General features: G+C 35.3%; 1 protein-coding gene across 1 annotated transcript in view; it reads left to right on the top strand.

Annotated features, from left to right (window-relative positions):
- LOC150109219 (uncharacterized) overlaps positions 1 to 20,375 on the top strand; it is a 672,102-nt gene that overhangs the window by 562,204 nt on the left and 89,523 nt on the right. The window lies entirely within an intron of this gene.

Here is a 20,375-nt window from a genome sequence, read left to right as displayed (position 1 = left end):
TTCTGTCCTATGCAACAGACTTAGTTGCATAGTCCATTTCTAACACTGATTCTAGAGCCTCAATGTTTCCCACCACAGCAATCTAAAAGCTTTCAAGAAAAACAAAGATGAATTATTATTCTTGTGTTCCCAGCCCTTGTTTACCAGCAGTACCGGTATAATGTAAAACATTGACCTTTCATTGGTGAGATCACAAAAAAGGGAAACATTTAGTTTAATTAAAATTAAACAAACAAAAAAAAAAGTTTAATATTACTAGGGAAGTATTCTGTCTTCTGCATTGAAGATACCAGTGGAAACATCCTAATGGAGAAAGACAAAATAAGGAATAGATGGGTAGAGTATTCAAAGGAACTCTGCAATCATGATAGAATAGATAAGCCAATGCAAAAAGATTTGGAGGGACCTACTATTCTTCCCTCGGAAGTAACAAATGCCATTAGGAAACTGAAACCAGGAAAAGCTCCAGGAATGGACGGAATTATGGCAGAATATCTAAAAGCCTTAGATGATAATCTATAAGATCACTGACTGACATATGTAACAAAATATACAAAACTCGACACCTGCCAAATGATTTTAAGTTCCTACTAAAAGTTCCTACTAATACCTAAAAATTCGAAGACAATCAAATGTGAAAAGTACAGAACAATTAGTCTGATCAGTCAGATATCAAAAGCTGTGTTATATATCATCCTAGAAAGAAATAAACATAAAATCAAAATGGAAATTAATGAAACACAATCTGGTTTCCAGGCAAATAAAGGAACTAGAGAAGGACTCTTCAGCATTAGAACTATTATAGAAAAATAACTGGAGAAACAGAAAGAAGTCCACTTATGTTTTATTGACTACACAAAGGCCTTTGACAATATACAACATGAACAACTAATCAAATGCATCAGAAATTTAAGAGTAGATGGTACAGATACCAGATTACTGATAAATCTATACTGAGAGCAAACTGCCTCAATAAAAATATCAGGAGAAATCTCAGAGGAATTCTCAGTAAAGAAGGGTGTCAGACAAGGCTGTGTTCTTTCTCCTATATTGTTTAACCTCTATACTGAAAATATCTTCCAGCAATTAGAAGAATTTAATGGAGTCAGCATACAAGGCAGAAATCTAAACAACTTAAGATATGCAGATGATACAGTACTGCTAGCTGAAAATAAAAAAAAAAAAAAAAACTTCAAAACCTAATAGAAGAGCCTCTGAAGCTGAGTGAAAAATATGGACTTTTTTTTCAACTTCAAAAAAAACAAAATCATGCTGGTAACAAGAGAAAAAGGGAAAATACCTGATATAAATATTAAGATCAGGGGAAATACTTTAGATCAAGTAGACAGTTATATATATTTAGGTCAACTAATTACAGAGAATGGAAAGTGTGATAAGGAAATATTAAGAAGAATAGAAATTGCTAGATCAACAAAATCTGAAAACACACCCCAACTCAACAACACCAGAGTTAAAGATCGGTACTATCAACATAATAAGCCTGAATGGCAAAGAAATGGAGCTAGATGGATAGATAAGTATCAGATCGACATAATAGGGGTGACTGAAACAAAAAAAGACAAAAACTGGTGAAATCTTTCTGAGCAATAAATACAAAATGTTATATTCAGGCAATAACAATCAAGCAAAAGAAGGAGTAGTTATAGTTTCAACACTAAATACGAGGGTAATCTTCTTGAATGGCAGGCAGTCCCAAGTAGAGTGATGTTCCCACATCACTCTACAAATATCAGAATGGGGAACTGGACAATGAGACTTATTTGTGCCTATGGTCCCACAGAAGGTTTTACTAAGGTAGAAGTGGAGGAATTTGTTAATGCTTTAGATCTAAATAGCAGAGTAGGAAATGATTGTTAGACATACAAAAATATTTTGGGAAAATTTGGAGAAAAGAGCAAAGCTAATAATAATGGCCAATACCTGTTGGATTTCTGCTCAGGACATGGACTGGTTATTACTAACACCATGTTCCAACATAAAAATGTGCACAAATTCACATGGAGAGAAGAGGCAAGGAATGAGAAAAGTCTCATTGACTATGTTATTGTTGATAGTGATGTTTTCTCAATGGTGCAGGACACCAGAGTGTACAGAGGATTTGAAATTGGAAGTCTTGAGCAGGATAAAATTGAATTTCATATTGAAAAGAATAACATGTAAGAAAGTTTTAAAGCGAATAAAAATCGAGCAGCTCTCAGATGTGAACTGTAGACTAAAATACACAAAGATTATTTAAGAAAAAATGAAAGAATTTCAGAACAGCAAGCAAACCTTGGAGATTCAGTGGCAAGCATTGAAGAAAACACTGATTGATTCAGCCAGAGAGGCATGTGGTGAGGTTGTCTGCAAGGATAGAAAAATCAGAACTCCATGGTGCACACAGGAAGTTAAAGAGGCAGTGAAGGAAAATAAGAAAGCATATCAAAAGTTCCTGGCAAATAAGTCTGCTTGTGCTCTTAGAGAATACAGAGACAAATGTAAGAAAGCTAAACACTGTGTAAAACTAGCTAAACAAAAGTCATGGGAAGACTTTGGCAAGAACATAGAAAATAAATGTCAAGAAGGTGGTAGAATATTCTGGAGGTTGTTGGAGAAGCTTAGAAATGGAGGAAACAGTGCTGTAAAAGGAGTTAGAGATGTTAAAGGTGACATGAAAATGGGGGGAAAAGATATCCTTGAAGTATGGAGTAATTACTTCAAAAAATTGCTGAATGAAACAAGCATGATAGGTAATAAGTAATAAGGCAAGCAAGAGTGGTAATAAACACTCAACAGGCATTCAATCAGGAATACATATCCATACTTGAAGTAGAAAAAGGCTTCAAATGTGGAAAGGCAGCAGGAGTAGATGATATTCGACCAGAAATCTGAAGTATGGTGGTATAAAAGTCTTACAGTGACTGCACTGCATAGTTCAGAAAGCCTGGACAGAGGGACGAATTCCCGATGATTGGAGTAGATCTCTAATAGTGCCCATATATAAAAAGGGAAATAAAACTGAATGTGAGAATTACAGAAGTATTTCCCTACTGAGTGTTCCTGGCAAAGTCTATGCAGGTATACTTGAGAAACGGTTGAGAAGAATTGTGTAAGAAAAACTTGGTGAAGAACAAGCTGGATTCAGGCCAAGTAGAGGCTGTCAGGATTAGATCTTCACTTTACAACGAATAGTTGAGAAAGCATGGGAATATAACAAAGATCTATATTTAAGTTTTGTCGATCTGGAAAAGGCATATGACAAGGTGCCAAGAGAGAAGCTATTCAATACACTACGGTTTTATGGTGTTGATGGGACATTATATCAAGCAATACTTAGTCTTTATTTGAGTTGTAAGTCAGCAGTTAGAATTGAAGGAAGTACAGGACGATGATTTTAATGTTAAATCTGGTGTGAGACAAGGATGTACATTATCCCTTCTGTTATTCATTATCTATATGAATCACATTATGAATGAAAGTGGTATTAAACATGATATCAAAATTGGAGATGTTAATATCACCTCTTTGCTTTATGAGGACGATGTTATACTTCTAAATAAATCTTCTACAAGTCTGCAAGATTCCCTGACTAAATTGAATAACTGTTGTAATTGATATGGTATGAAGGTCAGCAATAAAAAGACAAAGACAATGAAAGTAGGCAGAATCATTGAAAATGTCAATTGTGTTGTGAACAGAGAACCTGTTTAACAAGTAAAACATTTCAGCTACTTAGGCACATTTAGCTTCACTGAGGCACTTTCAGCTACAAAGTGCCCTAGTGAAGATGGTAAATTAATTATGGAAATAGACAATAGTATCAACAAATATGGTATGGTAGGAAGTCAATTGAATAAATTCATATGGAATAAGAGAGAAATTAGTCGGAACACTAAATTAGCTGTATGCAAGACAGTGTTCAAACCAATTTTAACTTATGGATATGCTGGGTCAGAAGTAAAACACTTGATCAAAGACTAGAGACTGCTGCTCTGAGAGTCCTTAGAAAGATCAGAGGCGTGAACAGATGGCATCAATGGCAATAACAAATAAAAAACGAGGATATTAGGAAAGAACTTGACATTGTCAGCATCCAGGAATGCGTTAGCAGAACTAATCTCAGGTGGTATGGTCACTTAAATAGAATGGGCTAGGAAAGATTAGCAAAACAAGTGTTCTCTGCCAGGTTGGCAGGAAAACGACCCAGAGGAAGTCCACCTATATCTTGGTCTTCCTCTGGGTTGTTTTCCAGGGCTCCCTTTGCAAAAATTAAAATATTTCACAGCCCCCTCCCTCGAAAAAAAATCGTAATAGAGAGTTATATTACTATAATATTTATTGTATTTATATTCAATACAAAACATACACAGCAAAAATCAAATGCATGTATTACATTTTTAGCCTCTTACCATTTGGTTCTGAAGATGATACGTTCTGTTCTGGTAAAATATGAAATACTGTCCTTTTTTTTTAGTCTGTTTCTGCTTCTTCTGATTGTTCACAGGATTTTGTTTTATTTTTTATCAGCCACTTATCCATCTCAGGGTTAAATTTTTTAACGTAGAATAGATCAAATAATATCACCACTTACCGATACTGGCACAACACAGACTGACAACATGAAATTAGTGAATATTACCTGAATAAGGGAATCCCTGGACCAGGAACATTTTTCTCTTTTCTGACTTTTCTCCCTTTATGGTAATTAAGCCTAACGCAAAACAGACAGCAAAGGCAGGTTATTAAAACGTGCATATGATTGGTGAGATATTAACAAAAGATCGCGCAATCAAAAGATAAAAGCATAGCTGACAATTGAGTTGAAATGCTAACTCTCTTCAACCGAATTCCGTATGTGAAACTGCCATAACATTCATTATATATATATTACTTAGTTTTAACACTTTCACGAATTTTAACACGTTCGGTTGAATTTTATTGCTGCCTTGGGAAATCGAACTCGCACACATCTGATTAATAACAATAGTTTTTAGTTAGATACTGTGTTTGCCCATGCAACATATGGTTTTGTTTCAGTCTATATAGCATAGTTTCTGTATGAGGGGTCATGTGATTCATTAATTAGTGTTTTTATCCCAGTTGTCTCTAATTGCACTATTTGTTGAGAAATATATTACACAGACTGCTCATACCTTATTCACTGGCATAATAAAAGTACTTGTTTTTATTGTCTCTGCAGTATAGTGGCTGTTAGGGAGGGCGTGTTGTTTACCACTGCAAGCGAGTTACTGTTTTCTCACATGAACATGTTTAAGTTTTTTTTCATGTGTGAAGTATATGCAAAACTTTTATTGGTAACAGAAAACTAGCTCGGATGACAGTGATAATATAAAACAAGTTTTGATATGTATATAAAGTCAATATCAATAGTCCCTGATTACGAACACGTGGAGCTTCCCTGGAGAGCATACAAAGTAAATACAATTAACCACTGCTTTGAAATGAAACATATGAATAAGCAATATTTACTAATATTCATTAAGCGCCGAAATACGCAGGAAGCAAAGTTTGTGAACCAACACCAATGTGTGATTTTTTTCCATTAAAATATAAAAAATAACAAAAAAATAAATAATAAATAATAAAAGTTAAATATGTTTCTTTTAAAATAAAATAAAAAAATCTACTTAGTCTTAAAACATTTTAAATTTGTTTTCATTATTTCACGACCCCCTCAATAAAACCTACGTCCCCCAAGGGGGCCACGGCCCACAGTTTAGGAAGCGCTGCCTTAGATGATAGATATATAAGATCTGATAATGTTGTAGTCTTGTCATGTAACTGACTGATTTGGAGGAAAATTGTAGATAGGAAGTTAGTAACGATGTAAATTTTTCATGTAGTACTATCATTTCCTGTACACCCCTTGAGGGTACATGGCAGGAATTTGATGATGATGAGATTAACCTTCATTAGCATGAAAAACATTCTGACCTCAATGGAAATTCACACAAAAAAAGAATTCGGCTGTCCAAATGCTACGTATGGTCAACACTGTTATGTGGAGCAGAAACCTGGACAATATTGAAATGTTGTGAAACTAAACTAAAAGCCTTTGAGATGTGGATCCTCAGAAGAATTCTTAGAGTCCCATGGACTGCCAAAAAAATCTAATTTAGAAATATTAGAGATGATTGGAGAAGATAAGAATCTGTTGAAAACTATTAAGAAAAGGAAAAGCAAGGTTTAATACCTTGGTCATATACCAAGGCATGAATCCCTACAAAAAACATTTCTGGAAGGAATGATACAAAGAAAAAGAAGAAGAGGAAAGCAAAGAACAGATTGAATGGGAAATATTAAGGACTGGACCTTTTTGTCCTATGAAGAATGCAAGAGAGAAGCACAAAATCATACATGGTGGAAGCTCATGGTAGTCAACCTCCTGAAAGGAGATGACATCTGACAAGACAAGAGATTCTGTCTTCTTCTTGCTTATACTTGCCAATTTTCCTGATAACTGACTGCAAAATGGCAGCCTGTTATCAGAAAATAAAAAGTTGAATATTTTGTGAAGTTGTATAGTGTGTTATATACTAAATATTGTCTGTATGGCACAAGTACTTAATAGCACAACGATGGTCCATACATGTTTGGTATTGGGATTTTAATATGAGAGATTTTGTGCTAATTGTATGGAGGAGAGTAAAATGCATGATAGCAGAGTGATGATGATGTTCATGGCAAATTATTATGATGTATATCACCATCACTCTTAGCCATCTTGAAATTTGTGTTTCACTCGTAAGAATAGTTATTACACTTCAGATAATACTAGGGGGGGGGGATATTCTGCATGATATATACATTAAAATTAGATATTTGTTCAATCATAAGTAGTGTATCGATGTATGTTGTATTAAGGTTTTTATTAAATTAAAATGTCTTCTCAAAGGTAATGTGCATGGAACAAGTGATTAGAGAGGTGCAGAATAATAAATAGTTTTTACGAATTTAATTATTCATATTAGGTTAATTTCATGTAACTGTTTAGCTTTTAAGAAAAATGCATTTTGTAATATACCAGATATTGTTAGTATGGCAACAGTGTTTAATGGTGCAATGGTAGACAATACACGTTTCATATTTGAAATTTAATATGGGAGAGTTTGTGCAGTGCACTGTGTAAAATGTGTTCATTACAAAAAAATTTTCATGTCTACAGCCAAATGTGGACATAAATTTACTGCCAGCATACTAATAAATTATATTACACAAAAAAATGTGTTATAAATTTTGTACAAATTAAATTGTAATATGTTTTTGGCCAAAGTTACAAATTTCCTAAGGACGTGGTTAAGAAATTAATGTAAGGTACTTAAAAAAATTACTTGAACTTACAAAAAAACTATGCAAAAAGACATTTTAGTATTGAATATATCCATCCTGAACTGCGATGCAGCTCTTACATACATGCTGAATAATAAAACGAAAAGTTATCCTTTCCTCTTTCATTTATTTTTATTTACATCATACCATACTTAGCACCAAGTGATTCAAGAGTTCTTGAGTAAAACTGACCCACTTCTCCTTCAGAGCAAATATAAGGCCTTGTTTGTTTTCTGGAGGGGAATTTCGAGCTGTGATACATCTCCCCTATTTCATCACAAATGTGTTCTATGGGGTTGAGATTTAGGAAGCCTGCTTTCCACTCAATTTGATTAATATCCCCAGGCTTCAGAGGTATTTCCACTTCTCGTGTACAATGTGGGATGGCATTGTTTGTCTCTGGCTTTTCCCTGGTTGTCATTATATATCAGAGTTGACTTGCCTGAGTGGTTAATGTTACAGATTCAGATCCAGGATATATTATTATTATTATATAAGTTAAGAGATTGAGTGAGAGAAAAAAAAAATTCAAAAGTAATATCTTTATTTACAAATAGTTAATATTAGTGTATATTATAAATATCTCCTAATGAGAAAACAAGGCCCACAAACTTAACACATGTTGAAAGTTTATTTTCCACTTGGTTAGACTATAATAAATTTAGTTTAATCCTTTATCCAAGTGTTAGTAAACAAAGTTTGTGCCTGACGATACTCCAAGACTGAGGCAAGTCGTCACAAAGGTGGACCAAACTCTCATCACTCCTCTCTCAGTATCTCCCATAATGAAAAGCACATCTTCTTGCAGATATGTATAATGCTATGCATTAAGGGAAGGGCCACTACCCAGACCAGTTTCGACCTTTATTGAGGTCTCGTTAGTGGAAGCCAGGCCCAGAAGTGGAGATACTAAGGCAGAAGCAATGGAGAGGTCATCTTTACTTATACGAGTTGCCAAAAGGCATACCACCTTATTATTAAAGGATTCAGAGAAAGATGTTAAAAGTTTATTTTCCACTTGGTTAGACCATAATAAATTTAGTTTAATCCTTTATCCAAGTGTTAGCAAACGAAGTTTGCGCCTGAAGATACTTCAAGACTGAGGCAAGTCTTTGCAAAGGTGGACCAAACTCTTATCACTCCTGTCTCAGTATCTCCCATAATGCAAAGCACATCTCCTTGCAGATATGTATAATGCTATGCATTAAGGGAAGGGCCACTACCCAGACCAGTTTTGACCTTTATTGAGGTCGAAACTGGTCTGGTATTTTCCACTAACCAAATGGAAAATAAACTTTCAACATCTTTCTCTGAATCCAGAATCTTTAGATTATCTACAGATTATCCCATCTACAAAACATCTAGCATGGGTCTCTGCCTTGTAAGTCCTTTGAAGTTTGCAAAGGACTTACAACATCAACAGCTAGAAGCTGAAAAGGACAAACTGGTAATAGGACTGACTGTAAGGGAGCCTTACTAACAAAAACATTTCTTATCTGACAGCTATGACAAGATTGGATGTAATCCTTTACATCCTTAGCTAAACCTGTCTAGTAATATCAATCTACTATTATTATTATGCGACACCTTCAGGGAGCCCAAAGACTCGTCGAGGGAAGGCACCTACTCTACAACTCTCTGTCGCCACCAACTACACCGCCATCTACTGCCCACCACCACCACTAGTATTTCCACAGACAATCAGAAACATCCATTCCGACGGCAGGATTTGAACCGCCTTTTGGCTGGAGAGCGGATACGCTAACAACTCGACTGACTAACCCAGCCTATTCTTTGCAAAGTTTTTGCATACCTTATGTGATCTGCCAATGATGATGAGTGGTACTGGTTTTGTACCCACTTTATCATTACAAATGGAACAGTCAGTTTTGAATTGACTGACTCTGGAATCTTCCACCTTAAAAAAACACAACATCCCTTAGAGTCAAGAAAAAGAAGAGAAGGATTAAAAGGAACTTTGTCAGTGATGACATCTCCTTGTTTGACTTTGAAATAAAGCCTTCACTAAAATGGATCTTGCTGTTGAACTTCCCTTATATATTCTTTCTCCTCAACTTTGTTTCTACCTTTGGACTAAAAATGGAGAATTCCACAAAGATGTTGAAGGTTTTATAATCCCTCCTTCTAGATATTCTGCATATTTTAGAGGTGTTTGATACTGCTTAACATATACTGGTTTTTCAGACTTAACTGTGACTGAATGCTCTACAATATTGGTCTGAGATAGTCCCAATATTCCTTCTGAAAAATAGTCACCAAACTTCTTTTTCAAAGTATTCGTGCATTTCATCACTTTCATCTTATCATCCTCTGATGTTATTCCTTGAAGAATTTTGTAACAAATCCTCAAATGGAATAGAATCCTCATTTAAATATTCACAAGAAGATTCCTTATTCTCTACTTCAAAAGAACAAACCTCAGGAATTAAGGAATGAGGGTAAATTGGATCAGGAACTCTAGAAAGAGTAGCAGAATATGAGGGCTTTTGATATATTCTACCCCTAACAAAATACTTGATTCATAATAGCAACCATAACAGTTACGTGATAAGAATTCTTTTTCAAGCAAAATATCAAAACTATTACTGGATATGGAAGGAGAAACTAATTCCTCATGACACAACTTTATACCCAAATCACTAAAATCAATAATAATAGGTAATTTCTGAACAGCTTTAATCTCCTGACAAAAAATTCCTTTTAATATTTTATATCTGTATCCAGTATATTAACTTCATCCTGATAAATATCCTTAAGTAAGGAAAAGTATTGCCATGTTACTACTGAAGTAAAAGCACCTATATCAAACAATATTTTACAACAAATACCTGCAACACAGCCTTTTACCATATCTAAGGATTCTGTTTGTGCAGAATGTAGTAGTTAAAATTTTTGAAGTCAAAAAGCTTTGAGACTGATTAAGGCCTAAAACCTTTAGAGAACAAGGCTTTGACTTAGCCTATTTTTATATTATATTTAAAAGAGTTGAGAAGAATTATGAGAAGTGATTTTTTTGAATTTATAGCTTGCTCCAAACCATTGCTTCTGTAACATCACATCTGTCATTTTCCAGGAAATCTTTTGATGCCTATTAGTGATCAGCTTTTAATTCAGTAACCATCTTCAAAATCTTTTCCTGTACTATGGCAAAAGATTTTTAATTTTAAATCTGTTTTAAGGTATTTTTTCAAATGAAATTGAGCTCTGATACCTTTGCAACACTTTTTTTAGCTAATGGCTACAATTTCTATGAAATAGATAAAATACTGCATGTACCCATCATCCCTCCAATAACCAACACTCAAGATCAGAGCAAAAGCATTCCATCCTTTACATTCAGGGTACATCAGAAAAGATAGCTAAAGTTTTCTGTAAATATGATCTCCATGCCATTTTCAAACCATTCATCAGTTAGCTACCTTTACTCTATTCTCCTGGAATGTGTAAAGTTCCTTGTGCCTGCAGTTTAGCTGACTTTGGACAGACTGGTAAATCAGCATAAATACATATATTGAAGAACACAAAAATTATATCCACAATTATGTGTATGGCAAGTTGGGACTGGCAGATCACCCTCTGGATATACTCCTTCACATAGGATTAAATGGAAGAAAACATCAGTATTACATGGAAGTTGCCATAAATCTGAGTGACTGTTTTCAGAATTAACATCAGCTAGGAAGCATTATCCCCAACTCAAAAAATCATGACTGCATTAATTTGCCAAAGATCTGGGAGAAATGGAAGAAAACATTGGTATTGCATAGAAGTTGCTATAGATCTGAGGCACTATTTTAGAATTAACATCAGTTATGAAGCACTCTCCCCAACCTCAACAAGTATGGCTGCATTCATTTGCCAAATATCTGGGAGACAGTCATTCTAAGACCAGATTTTTTTTATTTTGAGCCCATACACGAGAGGTTGGTTGGTCAATCTCTATAGTATGTTAGTACCATATATGCAGGGCTGGCGGAAGCGAGCATGCGGGTGCCGCTACGAAGGGGGTGCCGTCTCCAGGGCGCACACACACACCTGGATCGTTACATGGGTGCTTAGATAGAAATTGCATGCAGGCGGCAAAGACTCTAGCACAGCCACTGCATGTATGGATAGCCTGATCTCTCCAAATTAACTTTATGGTTATCCAGCCCACAAAGGATGCCATGTTAGAGCATTAGTTCATATTTAGTTACGATTTTAATTATTTTTTGCAATGATTTAGCTAAGTTCTGTGTGCTTGTCACAGTTGTAATTTTGTGCTCTGAAGATGTTTGGTAGAAAATCAGCAAAATATTAATAGGTTCAATAAATTAATTTTATTTTTTCTCCTTTGTTGTTGTTTATACCATGAAGTGCTATTATGAGGAATGTGCTGGAAGTTTAAAAGATGAACTCTTATGAATAAGATGCTTGATTTTCATGGAAGTCCGAAGCATATTATGAAAATGGGAGTAAAAGGCTTCATGATAGAATAAAAAGTCAGAAAATAATGTCTCACTGGAGAATGAAATAGATTGGTATAAGAAAGAAGTTGGCATGAAATGGAGGGTTGTGGAAATAATTTGGTGATGGAAATTGTAAGAAACCTGAAAGCAAGTGGTATACATACTAATGTAGATAATGATAGCTTGAACCGCAAGCAAACAAATATGTTAATGAAGGAATGAGTGACACACACACTATTTGGAAGATAGACTACTGGTATGAGAATGTTGAGAATGAAAGTGATAGATACAAATGCCCAAATAATCAGTGAGGCTAATAATACTTGTGCAAGTAGGATGCTAAATAAAGTGTTGTATGGTGATTTGATAACTGGGAGTGGCCCAAAAAATGCTTTCTCTGGGTAGGGAAGGGATATTTTACTCTAGCAATAAAGAAGGTGTAGATATGGATGAAATAATGACATTGTGTGTGACAGTAACGAATGATCTAAGAGGCATCATAAATCATAGATAGATGTTGACATTTTTTCACTTGATTATACTATAAATTAAAGATGTCAAGAAATTATATTGTTGGTTTAATCCTTTATCCAAATGTAAGGAAATGAAGTTTGCGCAAAGTATCTTCATGACTGGGCTGCTTGTATATAGAGGCTTATGACTTCACATCAATTGTTTTAATATTCCATAATGCAAAGTGCACATCCTTTAGGGTGTGTATAAAGCTATGCATTATGGAAAGTGCCACTACCTCGACTGGTTTTGACCTTTATTAAGGTCTTATCAGTGGGAGCCACATCCAGAAAGGATAACAAGTCTGAAGTAATGCGGAAGTCATATATATCCCATATACAAGTAGTGAAAAGGTGTATCACCTTATTATTAAATTTCTTTGGATCAGAGATAGATGTTGATAGATGTTGGGTAGTGGCCCTTCCCATAATGCACAGCTTTATACACACCCAAAAAATGTGTGCTTTGCATTATGGGATACCAAGGTAATTGATGTGAAACCATAATGCAAAGCGCACATTTTTTGGGTGGCAGAAAATGTGTGCTTTGCATATGTGTGGTTCTTGGCTTCTTTAATGTATATCATAAATCATGTAGCAAAAAATTTAAGAAAAATAGTAGCATGGTACAACAGTTTAGTAAGAAATGCATTGGTTTTTGATGTGTTTCCCTTTGGTAATCTTGACATGGAGATGATTTTGAATTGAGAAGTGAATACTATGAATGAAATCATATCAAGAGTCTGTAAGGAACAAGAAAGAAAAAATTGTAAATGGATGTTCTGGATGCGGAAATGAAAAAGAATCTCTGTGCACAAGATGTGCTGCATTTAGAGTAACTGCTGTTTGGTATTGAAGTGAATATAATCCACTACGTTAAAGACCGAATCTTAATTGTATCACTCTGCCAAAAATTATTATTAGAGAAACATAGTTAATCGAGGATGGTATGGTAACTGATGGATGGTATGGTCGATTCTTCTTATATCTTTATGTCTATTTAACTCAAGATTCTACAAAGTGACAATTATAAATGCATATATATGCACAAACTAATGCAGTTGAAAAAAAAAATATTAATTTTATAACATGTTACAAAAATTAATAGATGACACAAATCCTAGAGATATAATTATAGTAATGTGGAATCTAAATGCTAAAATAGGAAACGACCATACGGATAGTGAAATGATAATGAGAAAACAAATTTTGGAAATATAAATGAGAGATTAAAGATGCCAAGCAAATTTTATAAACTTGGTTTTAATCCTTTTTCCCAAGTAAGCAAACAGACAGATAAGTCAAGTTTGCGCCTGAAGTATTTTCAGGTCTGAGGCAACTCGTGGCAAACGTGGAGCAAGCTCTGATCACTTTCCCTTAGTATCTCCCCTAATTCAAAGCACATCTCCTTGCAGATATGTATGATGCTATGCATTAAGGGAAGGGCCACTCCCTAGCCCGGTTTTGACTTTTATTGAGGTCTCGTCAGTGGGAGCCAGTCCCTGAGATGCCAAGGTTGAAGTAATGTAGAACTCATAAATTTTACCTATACAAGTTATCACGAGGTGCTTTGACCTTATTAAATAAAAATCTCAGGATGAGAGAAAGATGTAAAAAGTTTTTACTTTTTGGGTATACTATACATTAAAGATACCAAGCAAATTCTATCACTTGGTTTTAATCCTTTTTCCCAAGTAAGCAAACAGACAGGTAAGTCAAGTCTGTGCCTGAAGTATTTTCCAGTCTGAGGCAACTCGTTGTAAAGGTGGAATAAGCTTTAATCACTTTCCCCTTAGTATCTCCCCTAATGCACGAGTTGCGTCAAACCTGAAAATACTTCAGGTGCAAACTTGATTTACCTGTCTGTATGCTTACTTGGGAAAAAGAATTAAAACCAAGTTACAAAATTTGCTTAGTATCTTTAACGTATAGTATACCCAAGGTAAAAAACTTTCTACTATAAATGAGAGATGTTACTGTATTTCTGCATGGCAAATGAATTAATAATGGAACGATCCATCTTTAAGCATAAAAATATACATAAAGTAACAGGGCAACAACCAGATGGAATAACTTATAACCAAATTCATCATATAATGATACAAAGAAAATAGAGAGGATCTGTTTTGACCATAAAATCAGTGAAAAGAGCTGATGCTTATACAGACCAATTTTCTGTACACAAATACGAGGAGTATCAAAAACAAAGGGTTAGAGTTTGTTGCCTTAGTCAGTATGTTGAGACCTCAAATTGTAGGCATTAGTGAGACTTGGCTATCAGAATCAGGTATACTGACTGGTATCTAGTGTAGAGGGTGCACTATTTTTAGGAAGGATAGAGAGGAGGGGCTTCTTGATAGGATAAAAAGTCAGAAAATAATGTTTCACTGGAGAATGAAATAGATGGGTATAAGAAAGAAGTTGGCATGAAATGGAGTGATTGTGGAAATAATTTGGTGATGGAAATTGTAAGAAACCTGAAAGCAAGTGGCATACATACTAATGTAGATAGTGAAAGCTTGAACAGCTAGCAAACAAATATGTTAATGAAAGAATGAGTGACACACATACTATTTGGAAGATAAACTGGTATGAGAATGAAAGAGGGGGCATGCTGCTAATGATATCGGATGACCTGAATCCAGTTAGATTTGAGACTTATGATTGTAGTACTACTACTTACAGTATTTCATGTGGCAGTGAGTTTGAAGCCATCTGGGGTGAGATGGAATCTAACAAGATCAATTACATAGTGAGGTGTTGTTACAGATCTGGTGGATTGGTTGCTAGTGATGAAGAAATGCAACACCAAATAGACATGATGAGCGCAAAAAGAGTAATCATAATAGGAGACTTTAATTATCCAAATATTGATTGGGTAGCAGTATAATCTCATGAGAAGAATGAAAATGCATTTATAGAGCTGTTGTGAGACAACTTCCCCAAGCAGCATGTGACAGGAGGAACTCGACAGCAAAGAATGTTAGATTTGATTATAGTGTCAAAGAGCATTTCATTTAAAGATATAACTAGTTAAAGATGCCTGTGGTTGGTGACAGTGATCATGTGGGTACTCACTTGGGAAGTGACTAAGTTTATGAATGTTCCATTCATATGGATTCAAATGGATGTGTAATATTATTAAGCAAGAGATTCGTAAGAAAAGAATGATGTGGAAGGAATACCATCTGCATAAGGATGATGTGCATTTTGAAAATTATAAGCAGTAGCTAGAATAGTAACAACTGTTGTACAGAAAGCAAAGTTTGAGTATGAAAAGAAACTGGCTTTGCGGCTAAAGACAACCCAGAAGAATTCCTTTGATATGCTGCAAGTAAAAGAAAGAATAACTCTTTTTAATGCAGATGGCATAAAGGTTACAGATGAAGGAGAGGTTGTTCAGCTAATGTGCCCATTTTGTTAAAAGCTATCAACCTGGTGTACGTAACATTGAACTTGCTGCTACCTTCACAGGATGAAGAAACTCAGCAAAATGACAGTGAGGTATTAGAACTGTTGCACAAACTGAATACGAATTCAGCAATAGGGATTGATGGGATATCAGCACATGTGCTAAAAGAGTGTTCAGCCGAACTGGTTATGCCTTTGACCAGGCTGTTTAATGAATCTGAGAACAGCGAAGATTCCACGGGAATGAAAAGAATGTATGGTAATTCCATTGCACAAAGGTAGTGCAAAGACTGATGTATCCAACTATCGACCAATTAGTATCTCAGGAGTGGTGGTAAAGATTTTGGAAAAATTGGTTCAGGCTTGCATTCAGAAATGGGTTGACAATGATTCTCTACTTTGCAATGAACAACATGGATTTACTAAGGGAAGGTCATGTTTTAGCAACTTGCTCACATTCTATAGCAATGTTATTACCATTGAACTATACAAGGGAAATGGATGCACCATGATACTTTTGGATTTTGCTAAGGCTTTTGACAGAATACAGAATTGTAGACCATTGCATAAATTGGAGAATATAGGTTTGGATTATAGAATCATGGATAAGAGGATGGCTGACTGACAGATATCAAAAGAGTGGTCTATTGGGATATGAGTCTGCAAGATTTAAGGTAACCAGTGGTGTACCACAAAAGATCAGTGCTTTTTCCACTGTTATACAATCTATACATTAATGATATTGGGAAGGATTTGACAAGCAACATATGGCTATTTGCTGATGATGCAAAGATAACTAAGGTAATCAGGAACGCTGCTGATATTCAGTATTTGCATAATGATTTGAATAGGCTGGAATTGTGGGCATGGGAAAATGGATGTCAGTGCAGTGTCAGTAAATGTGAAGTCATTCACTTCAGCATGTTTAGATATCCAATGTTCATATTATATTGGTGGGATTATGCTTGAAGAAACTGATGAGACTAGGAATCTTGGAGTGTTAGTAAATAGGAAGTTGAAGTTTAGGGCCATGTAGCAAAGATTGAAAATACAGCTCAAAAGATAATTGCAATGATGAAATGAATGTTCACATGTAAAGATAAGGATGTCATTTTGCCTCTTTACAAGGCCTTGATAAGACCTCACTTGGACTATTGTGTGCAGTTCTGGCTCCTGGTTTCCGATGTGATTCTGATATATTGGAGAAAGTGCAGTGAAGAGCTAAAAATGATATCAGGATTGTGAAATTGCATTATCAGCAATACTGATTATGAAGTCAGATTGAGAATTTGTAGACCGCAGACACTAGCAAACAGGAAGAAGGGTGATGTGATTGAAACTGACAAACTTCTGAAAGGTTCATACAGAATTTCATTTTATGGAGGATAGGAAAAGAACAAGAGAGCATCCTTGGAAGCTGAGAATGAATGCCACTAAGAGATAAGGGGGCTAGATTTTTCTCTCATAGGGTGGTGTGTGATTGGAATGGATTGCCATTGGATGTTGTGAATGCAAGCACTGTGAATGAATTCAAGAATAAGTATGATAGCTGGTACGTGTAATATGTGACCTCCCTCAGTGAGTACCCTGACGCTCTGAAGGCCTCTCTTAATAATAATAATAATAATAATAATAATAATAATAATGGCCCTAAAACAGATTCTTGCAGCACACCAAATGATCTTCCCCTTTCAGGAATCTATTGCCCCAGAATTTGCTGATACCTGTGTGGCACTCATTCACTTATCGAGTCACTAATCTTGTATGTAACCCATCTATTCCAGTTTAGTTACTGACTTGTCATGGGACAGTCTATCAAAGGCCTTTGCAAAATCTACCGTATTTTCCAGTGTATAAGACGCACTTTTTTACCTTAAAAATTCATCTTAAAAATGGGTGCTTCTTATATAATGAAGGCAAAGATTGTTTCCTCTTTTCAAAGTCATACGCACTCCCTTTTATGTTCCAAGATCTTTGTAGGCGGTTAATGGTGCAATCAAATTGATGCGTGACCTTCGCGTAACTTCTAGCGCATCATTGGCTAAGAATGGGGAGTCCCTATTCAAGTTTCATAATATCTTATCCAAGTAATCAGTTACCGATGTTTATCAGTATTGAGTTGACGTGTTGAGATATTTTGTGTTCAGTTTGATATTTCCCCGTAGATTTTAGTGATGGAAAAAAGCAGGCGACATTCATATGCTTCAAGTTACAAATTGCAGGTTGTAAAATATGCTGAAGAACACGGGAATAGGGAAGCTGAAAGATTTTGGACCTCCGCCTACAGAAAAAATGATTAGAACTTGGCGTGGTCAGAAGGAGATTTTGTACAATTTGCATAATAAAAGCGCACAGAACGTGGAAAACTTGCGAAGTGGCCAGAACTAGAGACCAAAGTTTTGAAATGAGTGCAAGAAAATCAGCAAAATGACATTGCCATTTCAATAAAAATGATTCATACACATGCAGTCAAAGTAGCCTGTGAGCGTTTTGGTTTAGGTAAAGTTTAGGTTTTTTCCAGAAAATTGTATTAAATTTCTTGGGTGTGTCTTATACATAGGAGCATCTTATACACCGGAAAATACGGTAAGTCTTCCACTGTATATGCATCTCACTTGTCCAGTATTATTATTATAAAGGTGTCTCCATGGAGTCAAAAGACTCATCGCAGGAGACCCTACACTGACACACTAACCATTATTTATCTATCCTATCATACTTCTTAAATTCATTCACAGACGAAGCATTCACAACCACGTCTGGCAACACATTCTACCCATTCACAACCCTCCAAGCAAAAAAATTTAGTCCTAACACCCTTGTTAACCACACTCTTACATAATCTCCGTGGATGGCTCCTCGTTCTCTCCCTTCCTGCACTGGTCTTAAAAATGTCATCAGTATCAATCCTATAAAATCCCTTTAATAATTTATATGCCTCTATCATATCTCCTCTCCTACATCTATCAGCTAGTTTTTGGAGCCCACAGATCTTCAATCTATCCTCGTAGGGAACATCCCACAGACCTGCAGTAATCTTTGTAACCTAACTCTAATTCCTCTCCACCATTTCTTCATCACCAAGAAATCCAAGTGACCAGATCTATGTGCAGTAGTCCAAACGTAGTCTTATTAATGCCTTATAAAGTGGAACAATAACTTCCTTATCCCTGCTTGTTAGTGTGTTCTTCAACAACCATGTAATTTGATGTGATGTTTTGGCAATCTTTGCAATATGCCCTTTAAACTTAAGTTCTCTATCCACAATAACTCTAAAGTCCCTTGCCTTGTCAAGTTCTTGCAGTTCAACTCCATTAATATAGTAAACAGCATGTGATCTCATCCTCCCAAAGTGCATCACCTTACACTTAGCCGCGTTAAACTGACAGTCATTTACCTTAGTTCATACTGTCAGCCTATTTAAGTCATCCTGCAAGATATCTACTTCATCTGAATTGAGTATCGCTCTTCCTAATTTTGCATTATCAGCAAACAAGTGGATATTTCCTTTCAAAGTATTCCCAATATCATTGCTGTACAAATTAAATAATAGAGGATGAAGCACGTAGCCCTGAGGTAAACCACTAGTCACCTGCCTTCTCCTGGACTCAGCTCCTCCATAAACCACTCTTTGATATCTATCCACCAGCCACCCTCTAATCCAAATCACCAGCTTTGGATCCATACCCATTTGCTCTAATTTATGAACAGAGTTCTGTGTGGAATCCTATCAAATGCCTTTGCAAAGTCCAGCAGTATCACTGAGTAAGGATTTCTTTTATCCAACTCCACATTGTAATACTTAAGTAAATTGGTAAAACATTACTTCCTTTAACAAATTTATGCTGACCATCACTGCTATTATTGACCTTGAACTTTCCAGAATTAGCGCTAATTCTGGAGAGTTCAAGTTGAGAGGGTATACTAGAAAAATGAGCAAAATAGTTAATTGGATTACCTATTAAGGAACACACTGACAATCAAAGATAAGATGGTTATTATCATGTTTATAAGGCTTTAATAGAGCAATCTGAACTACTATGTTCAGATCTGATTACTTTGGGTTTTTTGGGAATAACAAAATTTTACTATGAGAATCATTGGAAAGTTATCAAGATAGTAACAAGTTTGTGGAAATTTCTGTATGAAGATCAATTGAAGGTGTGTAGATTGATTCAAAAGAAATATTGCAGTATATGACATAGTATGGAGAACAAGAGTCATCCCTGGAAATTGAGTAAGTGTGTGGTTAGCAAGAATGTGAGAACTACATTTTTTTTGTCTTGGAGAGTAATAAATGAGTGTAACAGTTTGCCACAGCCAGTCATGAGCACTTTTTCAGTTAGCATAATTGTTTCCATAATGGAATACCATGAGTTGGCATAATCAAAATAAATAAGAAAAAAAAAGAGGAAAACTCATGTAAAAAAATTATTTAATATAAAAATTTTGCCTAAGTGTAATAGTCTTCTTCAGTACAGGATTATAGAATGTTACATAATAACAGACTAGTCTAAAAAAAAAGCACTGTAGTAGCTAATGTAAGATAGCTTAAAATTATGAATAATTTTCTAACTTAAAGGAAAAAAAGATAGTTATATACAGTAGAGAACAAATCAATCTGAACAAGCCA

The sequence above is a fragment of the Typopeltis vanoorti genome, chromosome 2 (genome assembly GCF_054136105.1).
Source record: "Typopeltis vanoorti isolate ZY-2024b chromosome 2, IOZ_Tvanoo_1.0, whole genome shotgun sequence".
In the NCBI taxonomy this organism is placed as follows: Eukaryota; Metazoa; Arthropoda; class Arachnida; order Uropygi; family Thelyphonidae; genus Typopeltis; species Typopeltis vanoorti.
Note: the sequence above shows the minus strand (reverse complement) of the source record. Positions and strands in the feature narration are given on the sequence as shown.